Below are 13,860 nucleotides of genomic sequence, written 5' to 3'. Positions count from 1 at the left end.
GTTAATAATATTCCCTCAGGGATCTTCTTTTACTTATGTAGGTTTTTGGACAAATACAATATTATATTTTTTTTATAGTTGAAGCATGAGAGAGCTTTGTGCCATTCCAGAGTAGCAATATAACTTCAATGGAACAAGGATGACTGGAAAGGTGGGGAAGGGGGTGACCCAGGATCTGAAGCAGCGGGGAAACAGTGATCTCTCCAAACCTTCAAACCCCAGCTCTGAGACCTGCTCTCAGTCTCCCTTCTGTGCCCGTTTCATATCACAGCACTGTATCAGTGCTGAGATCTGGTATTGCCTCTTGTTACATAGCAGCTGAAAATGAGTGAGAGACCAAGCAGACTAAGGGTGTGACTCTGCGTTGTGATTAAGAGCTGGTTAAGAGCTCGAACATGCAAACGGTTGAATTGGCAGAATTGGAGGGATGGTAATCTGCAGCCAGGGGAAGGCACATGGCATATACAGGATGGGGGCCAGAGGCTTTGAAGAACATCTCAAGCCAGCTCTGCAGCTGGAGAAACTGTAACATGAAATAGCTGCCTTGATCTCTCATTTTTCTTCTCTTACTCTCTCCTCCTATGTAATTACAATTATAAATCTTTTTGTTCCTTAATCATCTTGTGGCCATTGCAAACATTTAAGAATTAATGCGGTTCTCACACTTGAAGCACGTGTTCTGCATGTCCCCTTGTGTCTCTCCATTTATTCATTTATCATGTACACACAAAATTCCTGTAAAATATTAATCTGAAATACAAATCTCTTTACATCCTAGGAGCACTTGCACATAGTAATGTTAGCGAGATTATTAATTCTGCATACACAGTCTGTGGACTGCACACAGGGCCAAATCTCTCTCAGCAACTGTGCTGAAATCAGTGAAAATTTCAGAAACATTATTTTAATATTACAAACAGTGAGTGGAAGGTGACAATTTCCTAGAATTGGAACATTTCTTTACAACACAAACAAGAATTTGAATCTTAGTTTTCAATTTTTCCTTCTAAGTATTCCTTTGTAAAAGAACTTATATACTGCTCTGTATTTCTATCCAATGGTTCCTAATAGGTTAGTACAGTCTGGAAACAAAGGGATTATTTTTTTTTTTAACAGTGCTTTAATCCATAAAGAATCTGAACATTTCTTTTGCCATTCCTCCTTTTTGGGAACACCAGGAGTAGCTACACTTCTGCAAGGCTGGTTGGGGCAGGTTGCCCTGGAAAGGGTGGAATGTGCTGGTGTAGATGGACCAAAAATAATTCTGTGAGGCTGGAGACAGCGTCATTTTCTCAGGGGTAACAAAGAGTGAAAACTGAGCTGGCGCTTGGTGTGCTGAAATCGCTGGAAGGATTCTCCTGGGGGGACGCGGGGGGGAGGTTAGATCCCGCAGCTCTCTCCTGGCTGTCCCTGCCTTCTGCCAGGCGAGCCCTGGGGAGGCTCTGGGCCTAGGCTCCACTTCAAAGGAAGGGAAGGAGGAAAGGAGGGAAAGAAGTAAGGAGGGGGACAATTTTTTTCTAAGCCCAATGGTCTGCATTGGCATGCTTGGATCCTTCACCTGCCATAGGAATTTTAGACAAAAAGTCGCACCAACAGTGAAAGGTGTGTTCTTCAGACTGCAACTGAATCCTGCCGGACACAAAACAATCAGGACTGGGAAGGGGTTGCTTTTCTGCAGTGAATGCGGAGTCAATGGAGGTCTCCTAAAGGTGTCTACTCGGAGGGGCCCTGCAGCTGGAGCAGGAGCTCTCCTGCTGGGGACAGGAGGAGGTGAGAGGCTAGTGCCAGAGGAGCAGGGCCCAGCTGCTGGGCACCGCCGCCCTGGGGGATTTGGGTCTCTTGGCAGGGAGCATGTAACGGGGCCCTGCTTGCTGCTGCAGGGTCTCATGATGCATTGTCTGTGCTGCAGTAAAAACAAACCTTTCTGGTTTCAAGAAGCAAAGGATTTTCAGTTTGACTTTATTTCTGTGCTGATATTCAAATTTTGGTGTCTGTAGTTTATGAAGAGTCAGTGCTTTACTATCTACAGGAACAACGCTGTTGATCCCTCCATCCTCAACTGCTAACTATAAAACATTCATTTGGCTATTCAGCTTTAAAAATACTATCAATGAAGCGAGTGAGACAACATCGACAGCTGGAGTTAAGCACTTTCACGTGCTTTCTGAATCAGGGACCAAGTTGTTAGAAAGATCTTTCAGGACTGACTGGAGATCCATAAGAAATTGTCTTGAATTAACCAAGCCCTCACATTTCTCTTAATCATTACCTCTGTATCATCTTTTTTCTTTCACTTCCTTCTTATTCATGCTTAAACGAGAAACATCTGTTTCTGTTTTTCACATTGTTCTGTTATGTGAGTAACGATATCAAACATCTTTTTTTTCTGCACTGTGAAAGAATAAATTAGTGTTAAGTTCTGTGAAGTGCTTTTAAAACACTAAAGCAAAACATCTGTTTCAGCTGCAGGTCATTAAGATGAAAAATCCTAGTCTGTGTGCAGTGCAAAACTGCCAAAAAAATGTCAGCCCAAGCACATTTTCTCACCTGTCTTTTACTATAACAATTGAAGATGGCAAAAGGATGGTAAATCTTGTCTTCAGGTATGGAGCAGTTAAAAGTGCTAGCTGCTTTAATCAACAGATATAGCTCATGGTGACAAATCCTGGTCTGATACAGCAGTGCCCAGAGGTTGCCCCAGTGTTCATCTTGTAGACTTCAAGATGAGAGTCTCCTTGAGAGCCCTTTCAGCCAGGTGTGTTGTGCAGGACTGCCTAATGCTCTGTATATGTTGGTGTCACTGAACTTCCGCTGAAAAGGCTCCCCCAACCCCCCTTAAGATCTGGAGGTTGTTTCCAGGGCAGGTGGCTAGAGTAAAGCTCAAACGTGTTGGAGTTTAAGAATTGTTCGGACTGTGCACATAGTCACATGGTCTGAATTTTTGGGTTGACCTGTGTGGTGCCAGGAGTTGGACTTGATGATCCTTGTGGGTCCCTTCCAACTTGGGATATTCTATGATTCTATGATTCAATTGGCAAATCTACTGTGTTGGTGAACTGAGATGCTCTTTATGTGCCAAAGCCCAAATGTAGATGTCTGTGTGCCTTTGTTGATAATAATCTCCTTTGTAAAGCACTTTGAGGTCTAGAGATGAAACGGCAACAACTACCTTAGAGCTTGGATATTAATAAATAGAATAATGAATATCAGAAACAATGAGGGCATTCACCGAATTCTGTAGGAAGAGCCTGGTCTTTTGGGCAGGTCCTGGCAGGTAGGTGGTAGCTTACTCCCATAAGAGTCTGGGTCCACCCTCATTTCTCTCTGTCTTTAATTAAAAGCTCCAGATCCATTGCAAGTGTAAAGGAGATGTTCAGCATCTGTCAGGAATGGCCTCCAAAGCTGCATGGGGCTTTTCCAGCATTTTAAGAGGAAATACTTGTTTGTTCTTCTGATCTGCTAAGGTGGCAGCCTGTGCAGCCCTGAGCAATCCTATTGCACTGTGCTCATACATTCCCTGGAGCAAATGAATGAGATGGTTTGGGGTCTCTAGTGCATCTAGTGCCCTGTGCATTTTTTTGTAAAAGTGTACTGGCTCCCATTTCATTTAAACCCTGAGTTTTTGAGACAGGAGCCTGTATATACATTGCTGCACTGGATCTGTTCACCTGCAGCTTTCCCCACCCCCAGCACATGAGCATGATTTCCTTTTATGCACTGCTCTGTCACAGCTTGGCAACTTTCCCAAGACAGTCCATACCAGAAAGCAGAATATGGCTGCTGAGCAGCGTAGACAGAATAAATGCCTTATGTAACAAATTCATTTAAACACTAATTTAAACACTATGAAATGTTGAGACATGAGACATAACTGAAAGCAAAATGCAGCCCTTAATCTCTAGCATAAATTGTTCTGTTTGCCCTCTCCATCATCAGCATCTAATAGCCACTGACTGTTTCCACTCAAGTATCCATCTTTTTCAAGAAACTGCCTGCAGCAGAATTAACAAACAGCTTGGCAAGCGGTTTTAGGGGTAGGATTTTTATTTATTTATTTATTTTCTCCTAATTCTTTGTGATCCTCATGAGCACTTCCCTACTAATGTGCCTGTGGCATCATTAGGTGTTTAATGAGAGTGACGTCGCCTTAATAATATTACTTTTATAGCTCATTTTGTTTTGACAACTCTTTGGTTTTGTGGACGTTTGTAATGTGCAGACTTCTTCTCCCTACTCCTGACATCAGAATTTGTAGAAATATTTACCATGGAGGTATTACCATAAAACCTTAAATAATGAATTGTCAACCCAAATAATGAGTTGCCCCCCTACCTCTCAGGTATGGTCTGGACTACCTCCATTCATTATTTTTAAGTGCAATATGTGTTCAACACCACAGTAGTTTAATGACATCTGTTAATTACTTTAGCATATTTCTTTTGTTTAACTGAAACACCAGGAGTAGTCCAATAATGACCACGTCTCACATGGAGTAGTCCAATAATGACTACATCTCACATAGCAGTTAAGTGCAATTCTGCAGATGAACAATCCTTTTTGTTTTCTTTTCACAGCTCCGAAAGACCAGCACGGACTCCACAGGTTGTGGATCAGTCTTCTTTCTCTTCTTCCTCACATCTAGGAGCTCAATCATTTTATGTTGTGCTTGGACTGAACACAAGGCTGCTAAAATTGTAAGTCTTGGCTAGATGCATGTAATGTTATTTTACCCCCTGAATTTTGTCTGTGTATTGGCTGTGCTACATCCATTTCTTTACTCATTAAATTAAATGGATGCAATTTTGTGTACAAGCAAGAGCATAATTCTTACTTAGGAAAATGCCATGTTCATCTACCATGTCACATGGATGATCAGTGCTGAGCAGTGCATTTATTCAACAGCTGTCTCTATGCAAGGAAAATAGTGATATTTTTAAGAGACTAACTGATGCCCATTAAGTTCTCACTTTTATATTATCTTCCAAGTTATTTTATCTGGTTTAGGATGCTAGCATGTATTGTCTTACCGCCACAGCAACATAATAGATCTAATCCATTCTTCTCTGGTTGTGAGCATTTAAAACAACTGGGCTGCTGTTGTGAATTTAGCTTGCTTGCATCAGATAAGATGAGGGGAGTTACTGGGGCAAATGGCAGCAAAAGCAGTCTTGCTGCTTCCTTGCATAGCATGTCTCCTGCACAACAGTGAAAGGGAGCAAGATGCTTGTCTTTGCAGTCCTGCTACTGCTTCCACCAGGCTGCAGCATCACTGCACAACCACCTGACCTGGGGCTGCCCCTGGCTGGTTGGGTGCTGGAGGCCCTAGAGGTTCCTGCCTCTGTTCCCTGTGCGGTCACAGCTGGTGGTGCTGCACAGCCCCAGGAGCAGGCAATGCTAACAAAACTGTCATTGTATACATAGCTACTGTTTCAAATGTTCTTATCCTGGCTTCCAACATCTCTATTTTTATGTCCTTGTTTATATTTAATAGCAGTTACAGTGGATAACTGGCTTTATTTTGGAAACGTTGTCATTTCTCTTGCCAGTACTGAAGCCGTGAAGTTCTGAAACAAAGACATGCCTTTTTACTCTCTTTCTTCTGATAGGTTTTGTCATTTGGCAACTGTTGTTCTGTAGACTTCGCAGAATTTGAACAGGAGTCTGATCTCCTACAAAGTGACACACACATTTATTAGAATTCAGGAGCAGGTTTGGGGCCTTTTCTCTGATGCACCATGCTGGGTACCATGCATGAGAAATTAGAGCCTGTCTGTTATTATATGACCAAACAGCTGCAGGAACTTCTAGGGTTTTTAAATAGTAGTAGAATGATAATCAAAATAATATTCCTGTAAAACAAAGTGAAAAGAGGTCCAGGCTCTTCTTCTGCAAGTCTCCCAGGCCCAAAAGAGAAGGATTAAATCTGGACAAAATGAGCCCCTGTACACATGTAGTTCCATTGAAGTAAAATAAATAAATAAATGAATTGGATTCTTTCTATAAGCTCTTTCATGATAGTTCCTACTTATATAGTTTCTTCTTAGCCCATTGTAAAAAAAATAAAAAAAAATAATAATTGTAATTTCTAAATTAATATGGGATTTGAGATTTTTTTCACTCACTTCATCAAAGGCATGCTTTTGAAAATTGTATGACCTTTGGAAGAAAGGCTCACATGGTTAGGATGTGAGTTAATCACTCACAAGACATTTCCAAATAAGCAGTGGGAACTCCTCAAGCTGTTTAATTTTCCTGTTCCTACTGGGAAATGGAATTTGTTCATTCAGCTGCCCTGCAAGTGAAGTGTCCTCATCCGACTTGGAGCAGAAGAACTGGCAGGCACAGGGAGGCCAGCTAGCCAGCTACGACCTTCTGCCCAGTAGAAGTGCTCCTGTGCTGCCATTAAGGCTTTATTGCCTGTCCATTGTATGCCTTCTGGGGCTCCCTGAGAGTGTCCCAGCTAGGATGTTGGGGGGACATTCTTCAGAAACCTTCTCTGTTGCCCCCCTATCTCCCAGGTATGGTCTGGACTACCGCCACTCCTCAGTGCTTCTCCCTGGAGCACCCTCATATGTGTTCAACAGAGCCATATGGCCTGGCACCTGTACTGCAGCTCTGCACCTGCAAGCATGCCCTACCTGCTCAGACCTGCTTAGCACCATCTGCCCATGCAGCCCTCTTGTCTGCAGTGACATGTCCTCTGTGCCTCCCCCACCCAGCCTTCTCCACCTGGCCCTGGGCTACCACCTGCAAGCACTTTGGCCACCTCATAGACAGTCTTCCCCCACACTTAAGAAGCCACAGCTACAAGATGAGCTTTTCTTGCTTCTATTAACCCAGAAGAGGAGCAACAATGTTCTTACCCAGAAGGAAGCGTGACCCCTTTCTCTGCATTGTCTGCAAAAAGGAGGGCACTACAGAGTCTGTTTCTGAAGCGTAGGTAAGGCCTGAGTAGGTTGTCCGAGAATTTACTGAGAGGCCACAGAGGTGCTGGCTATCCCAGGGAGGGTGAAGCATAGGTAGGAATATGGTCTTCAGGCTCTGCTTATCTCTCCACAGGTACAGACTCAACAAGCTCATGTGGCATATCCTCAAATATGTCAGATGCTGCCTGCATGCAAAGACTGGACTAACAGGCAAACCAAGTACTCCTGATGATTGTTTGAGCAGGAGCCCTGCTCTCCCAGCCAGCAAGCTGGGCTTGGTTCACCATTTCCCTATCCAGAACCACCTCTTCTCATGCCCTTCCCCACACCTGTGACTGCCCTCAGCATCAGTGCTGGGCTGAGGAGAAATACTAGAAAATACTCGGTGTTCCTGCAGCTGCTCACTTTGAAGTGACCTCCGTGCTGTCCCAGAAGGTACTGGTGATGTGTGTGTAGAGCCAAATGTGATTTCAGCGAGGACAGCCTGTGGCAGTGCAGGCATGCTCTTGGTGTGTGAGGGAGCAGCACCTGAGGCATTCTTAGTGCTTTTGCTAACCGTGGGGGTTATTTTACACAGCATGATATGTCGATGCTGACTAGCTTTGTGTTGGTGCATGGGCTTTACTTCTCTCCCTGCCTTTGTAGGGCCTCCTACGCTCTTGCCCAGCATTCCCCAGCCTCAGGAATGGCAGCTCTTCACAATGGGTTGCTGCAGTGAGACCAGAAGGATGGTGATCTGTGAGGGTTTTTTTTTATATATATAAAGGTAGGGAATGTGTAGGTTGTGGGTTGTATGTGGTGGAAATCTGCTAATATCATGTGAGTACTCAAGTGGCCTTACATGGAATTCTGTTAGCATTGTGGGGCAGATGTGCCTCACTTGCTGTGCCATGCAGATGTGACAAAGAGCTAGAGCCCTCTCATGGTATGTAGGGGCAGCCCCTGTGTTGCTGCCTTGACTCCCATCTCCTCTGCATTCAAGGACTCTTTAACTGGCTGTTCTGCCCAAGCTGTACTTACAGTGACCCTTTTCAGCAGGAGGAACATAAAAGTTCCTGAGCTTTCAACAAGAAAAAAAAAAATATATATTTTCTTTCTTTCAATGAAAGAAAATTCCAATTTTCCTAGGTGCCTGGGCTTAGAAATGGTGGCTCCGTGTGTTGGAGGTTCACCGCCATTTCCAGCCCTTCCCTCTTGCTAGCATCTGGGATCAGCCTCCTGAACTTCTGTGGAGAACCACTGTCATCTGTTGGGGGGCCCTAAGCAACAAAAGCACTGTCCTCTCAGATGGTGTTCACAGCCCGCTGGAGAGCTGCTTGATCAGTGCAAACTTTGTTAGGCATTACTAGTTTTCCTCAGCCTACCAGATGAAACTTCTAAAAGGACAGGCAGTCAGCATTCCCCAAAACCCTTGCTGGCCACAACTGCCCTTTGCGCTGTCCTGCTGCAGATTGGGAGTGCTGTGTGCTGTAGGCTACTGCTTGCCTTCCTCAGGCTTGAGAGTTGAATTCAGTTAGCTCCTGCCAGCCAGTATCTAAGACTAAAATGAGCTCTCAGTATGATCTCAATCTCTTTATAAGGGATAAGATAAACTGTAATGTGAATGATGAAAGTGATCATATACAATTCATGCTTAGTGAGTACCCATTGTCTTAAAATAATCCTAATAAACACTGTTTTCCCCAGCATGTGCCACTGTGAAAAGCTGTGCTTCCTAATGTACTATCAGAAATGTGATGACACCAACCTCTTTTAGAATGTGTAATTGGTAGAATGTGACAAAGACATGGTTATCGCTTACTCATAAATGGGATACTTTTAAAATACTCTCACTCTTACACTGATTGGCTTAAAGGACCTGCTGGTTAAGATGTCTACATGAAATTTTAAATTGCTGTTACCTCATTGGCTCTTGTAATGATTCAAAATTAGATTCCCTTGAGTAGAGCAAGTAAAAACAATTCTGTTTTAAAGCAGAATATGAACATTGCTACTCAAAGCTGAAGGTATATTTGAATGATCGTTCACATATAAATTCTTACGGAGGAATTTTAACATACTTTCAGAGATTTTAATTTTAATATCATTTCAGAGATTCCTGACAACATTCAGACATAGCTTCTTTTGCTGCAATTCCCCAAATGGAACTACTCTACTGACTATTCTGCTGTTACAGGTAGCACATTTTCACTCTATGAATTGTCTGCATGCTCTAGCTAAAAATACACTTCCAAAGCCTTACCTGAGCTCATTTCCGCACACTGAGCTTTGAACACATCATTGGAATCCAAAGCCAAGAAATGTGAAACTGGGACAAATTTTAAAAGTGAGCATGACTGTTCCTCTAAGTTTCTTCATTCTTTTGTTTGAGAAACCTCTACTCAGGTTGCATTCCAAGATACCAAAATAATTATTTTACAGTTATTTTAAATATGTAGATTTCTATTACTAGGAAATTAGTATTGGAATTTTCTTTCTTTGAGCCTTTCTGAAAGTTCATTAAAGTCTTTGCAGCTATTTCACTGAGCTTATAATTAGAAGTTTTATGTTCCTATGAGCTTCATACTAAAAGCAGCAATATTATACTATAAGATCTGCCTGCAAATCCCATACCTAAGATAATATTTCTCGAAAGGGATAATAGCAAGTGAACTGCTGAACAAATAATTCATCTGAGAGTACATGCAGGATATGATCTGGAAATACTGGATGAACAAGAGAGAAGCAAAAGTTTTAATATAGCTTTGATCATTGCACTGAAGATACTTTCTGGCAGATGAGGGGTAAAGGATGTAGCCGAGCTGAGAAACAAGGAGATGTTTCTCCTTTCTTTGTATAGCGAGGGACTGGCAGGGAGATTGGAAAGAAAAAAAGTTCCTGAGTAACAAATCTCTCATAGTAATAACCCTAGGTTTTAACTTGCTCTTTTCTTTTTTGACATTAATTTTATTCTACAAGAGGAGACTTTATATTCCAGTGGTCAAAATGAGATATGAGATATACAAACCTACCATGCTATATACTGATACTGTGCAACCACAAAATCTGATAAATAATTTTTCAAAATTGGATGTTAACTCTAAGCCTGTCAGAAACTATCACAGTTTCATATATTTTTCCCTCCTTTTCAAGATTCAATTGCAAAGATGTCTGTTTTCATGCCCTGAAGATATACACGTACCTATACAGTACACTATACTCTAAAAAAGCTTTTGTAGTTTTTTTAAGCTTTATCTCTGATGTTAGAAAACTCAGCTATATTCATAATTCATTGTCTTGATCAAAACCAAACTCCTTACAATTAAGAAACAAACAGAAGGTATGGCATATCAAACACACTTTCTGCTGCTGTGATCTTATCTAAAGACAAAATAAGCTCATTGGTACTTTTAGATTAAGAGTAATAAAGTGCTTTTTTGTTTCTTTACTTCTCCTTTAAGTAATGTTATTATGTCTTCCCATGCATAAACCTCTGGAGCTCTACAAACGGATGATAACAAAGATTGACGTGAATGTTTGTGTCAAGCATAAGGACAAGAGGGTGTATGTCCATCTGACTTAATGCAAGAATTCACAATTACTATGCAGGAGCTGCAGGGCAGAACAATAGAAAGCTGTGGGGAAAAGAAGGCGGTTTGAAATCCTGCCTAGTATGTAGTGACACCCTGGCAATGCCAACCACAACTGAGAGATCCTGTTCTTTTTCATTTTTCAACATAGAGCACTTCCTTCTAAAGGCTACATTTTCTGTTAAAAATGTCTTCACTTGGACCATTGTCCTTACTTCTGTATGGCCAGGTGACCTTGAAGTACAGAAATGGTGGGGGTTGGCTGCAAAAACTTTTATCCCCTTGTAGGGGTGTTGAAATAGTGATCAGCTGAGGGAAGTGGCTTTCCCTGTGTGGTGCAACCTGGGTCCTTCACTGGAATATGTAGAAGTCACAAATACAAATTTGGAGATGAAGCATGGCTAAAAGGGTCATTGTTACTAACTCCCCACATTAAAATTGCTCAGGACTCCAGTATGTGTCCTAGTCATAGGTGTGCCCCTAATGCCAGTCCCAGAGGTGGGGCGTGACACAACTGGAAGACCAGAACATGTCACCCTACAGGCCCAGTGCAATTTCATTCTCATAGGCAATTCTTTGTTAGCATAGGGTGGTCATGTCGAAGATCAGGTTGGTAGTGATAGGAGCTGGACTCTAATGCCCCTTCCTCTGCAGGGGTATGTTAAGGTTACTGGTGTGACAATTGAGAGAGAGAACTTGAAATTACTCTGTCTTCTCTGTGAGCTATTTCAGGAGTATAATGTGAACTGAATCATCAGACTGGGTTAAGCAAAACTATGATTATTTATACCTATTATATCTCGGTCCTTTCCATCATCTGCTGAAGGCCAGTTTGCTGCTGCAGCTTTCTTCCTCTCTCACTAAATTATAATTCAGTCAGCAGACTCAGGAAGAAATCTGTTAGTTTTGTTGCTCATAGCATATTTTCTTATATTAATACTTCCTGCATGATGCAAATGGCAACCCTCCAAGGCAATACATTGTTATTTTCAAGAAGGTGAGTGCTATAATATATGGTGGTATTTTCCTGCTCTAATCTACCTTCTTGTGATCTTTGAATTGTATGAGACTTGAGCTCAGTAACTCAGACATGAGAAAAGAGGTGTCAGCTCCTCCTGAAGGGAACAAAGATGTAGGATTAACTATCTCCTTTTTAATGTGTGATGGATTAGAATAACGCAAGATAAAAGTAAATAAGCATAAAAACCATGGTTAATTTGGTCTATTGATAATTAATCTAGGATTTTCTAATTAATAATGTTTATTACAGTGGTACCTGAGGAGCAGGGAAGAATGGAGCCTTGTGTGCCAGGCAGACAGTGTTGTCCCAGCAGCTGCTCCTCTCTGATCAGTGAGAGATGACAATAACACTTCTTACTGGCAAGACTCAAAAGAGGAGGCAACTGTGGGAGGCTGGATACATAGCTGGTGTCCTTGTGACAGAAGCTGTTCTGTAATTGCTGGAATAGTCTTAGCCAACAGGAGCAGGTCTGAGCAACAGATACTGTATTTTCCAGCTACTGCCCATGGACAGAAACCTAGAAAAATGAAAACAAAGTGGCAGTTGTCTGTATTAATTTAACTTGAAAATATTTTCCTAGGTGAGAGATTTAAAACAGTATGATGGTTCTAAAGGCAATTCATAGTGGCAAGTAAAACTACTTCCCCAGAAAGCGTTTCCAAATATCCTTCTGTTGCAGAGTATTGTACTTCAGGACTAACCTTATCTTGGAATTACTGTTCGGAGAGTCAAAGGCTGTAGTGACATATAACTTCACCTATACATTCTTACTGCCCTCTTACTGTTTTACAGGTAATTTTAAAAGTTTAATTGATACTGACAAAAAAAATATATATATTAAAATATCTTTATTAATAGCAGAGAATAAATTTATATTCTGAATAAAATAGATTTGTTTCCGTCTGAAAAAGACTAGACAGTCCTCTTTGACAACTGTATTTCAAAAGAGCCTGTGTAACAAGCAAGCCAACGGAACATGAATCAACAGCTCAAACAAAAAACAAAAGTTGTCATTTTTCCCCTTTCAATTTTTACAGTGTTGAGGTAAACCAAACTGCTGTAATTAATTCTGCTTTTAGTTCTTCAAAATTTCAGTAGAAATATGCTAATTACTCTGTAAAAATGACCAGTATATTGAGTTCCTAAATTTGTTGATATTGGTGAAATGGTATCGTTGTAAGAAAGGCCAAGAAATTGGAAACATCTCTGTAGGATGAAAAGAAAAACTCTGTGGTAAGGTGAGCAGTAACACACAGATCTTTCACATGATGTTTCTGGGGGCTTGTTTTTGTGATTCTAAGGGTCTACAAATGATGACAAGAAAAACCTTATAAGTAGAGGTAGCATGCTTTTTTAAAACATCCATCTTAGCTATAAAAAAAAAAAAAAAAAAAAAGGCATTAGGTCTCAAGTACTCCAAAACTCTTCTACTTTTTCACTTCACAGTAGTGAATTTAATAAAAGATGCTACTTTTTCCTATAAACCCAATTTTTGTCTGAAATTCTGACATCAAGGGTCATTCCCATTTTGGAATGTTACAGAAGACAAAATTTTCTACTAAAGGTGACAGTATGAAGATGAGATAGAAGTAGAAATGGAGAGGGGAAATGGGATTAACGCAATGTATCCATTACATAAGTGCATTGTTATTTGCAAATCATACAGGCTTAAATTGTTCTATGTCTCAAAACTATGTAATCTAATATTTTCTCTGATTTTGTTTTTGTTCTTACGTACAGGATAACGACAGTATTTTGATATTGAAAGAAATGTTTCAACTGAAAATGAAATTTTCAGAGTGATGCATATAGTGGCTACATTTCCATGGTGAATCTTTTTACTTTTTTGCATAGAGTTAATGAAGTGCTTGGGGTCCCAGGGAATAAAAGGTGCTATATAAATGTAAGAAATTATCATTAAAAAGTTTTTCCCTCCAGGCATTTGGGATTTTGCTGTGTGTGTTGCAAGGAGGCATTTGCGATCTTTCATTCAAAACGCTTCAGTTTAGACCTGCTCCAACTCTCCCTCTGTAGTATCATCTACAAAAATGTTTATATGAAAAAACAGTTTCCAAATTGGTTTCAATTAATCATATTTTGCTGCTAACATGAAAGAGCCTGCTTTGGTATAAGCTTTATAAAACCATTTTGAAGACCAAGCAGAACTAGGTAGCAACCTTTTCTCAAGAGGTTTTCAGTTGCTGTTTTAAACGTTATTAGGCCTTGTCTGCATCAGTGGAGGAATAATACAGGTTCACAGACAGAATTCATGGAAATAAAAAGCCAACTGTGCAGTATGGTTCTTAAATTTCAAGTTATATTTTACGGTCCTTTATTTGTTGTG

At 40.9% G+C, this 13,860-nt stretch overlaps 1 protein-coding gene across 4 annotated transcripts in view; it reads left to right on the top strand.

The window, feature by feature from the left end:
- Nucleotides 1–13,860, top strand: part of ZNF644 (zinc finger protein 644) — an 80,170-nt gene that overhangs the window by 9,830 nt on the left and 56,480 nt on the right. For all 4 annotated transcript variants that reach the window (XM_082765853.1, XM_082765852.1, XM_082765842.1 and 1 more), the window contains one exon: nt 4,575–4,694. The gene's annotated coding sequence lies outside the window, so the exon portion shown is untranslated. The remainder of the gene's footprint in view (nt 1–4,574; nt 4,695–13,860) is intronic.

The sequence above is a fragment of the Aythya marila genome (assembly GCF_965140915.1).
Source record: "Aythya marila genome assembly, chromosome: 8".
Taxonomy (NCBI): Eukaryota; Metazoa; Chordata; class Aves; order Anseriformes; family Anatidae; genus Aythya; species Aythya marila.
This window is presented reverse-complemented; position numbering and strand designations above follow the sequence as displayed.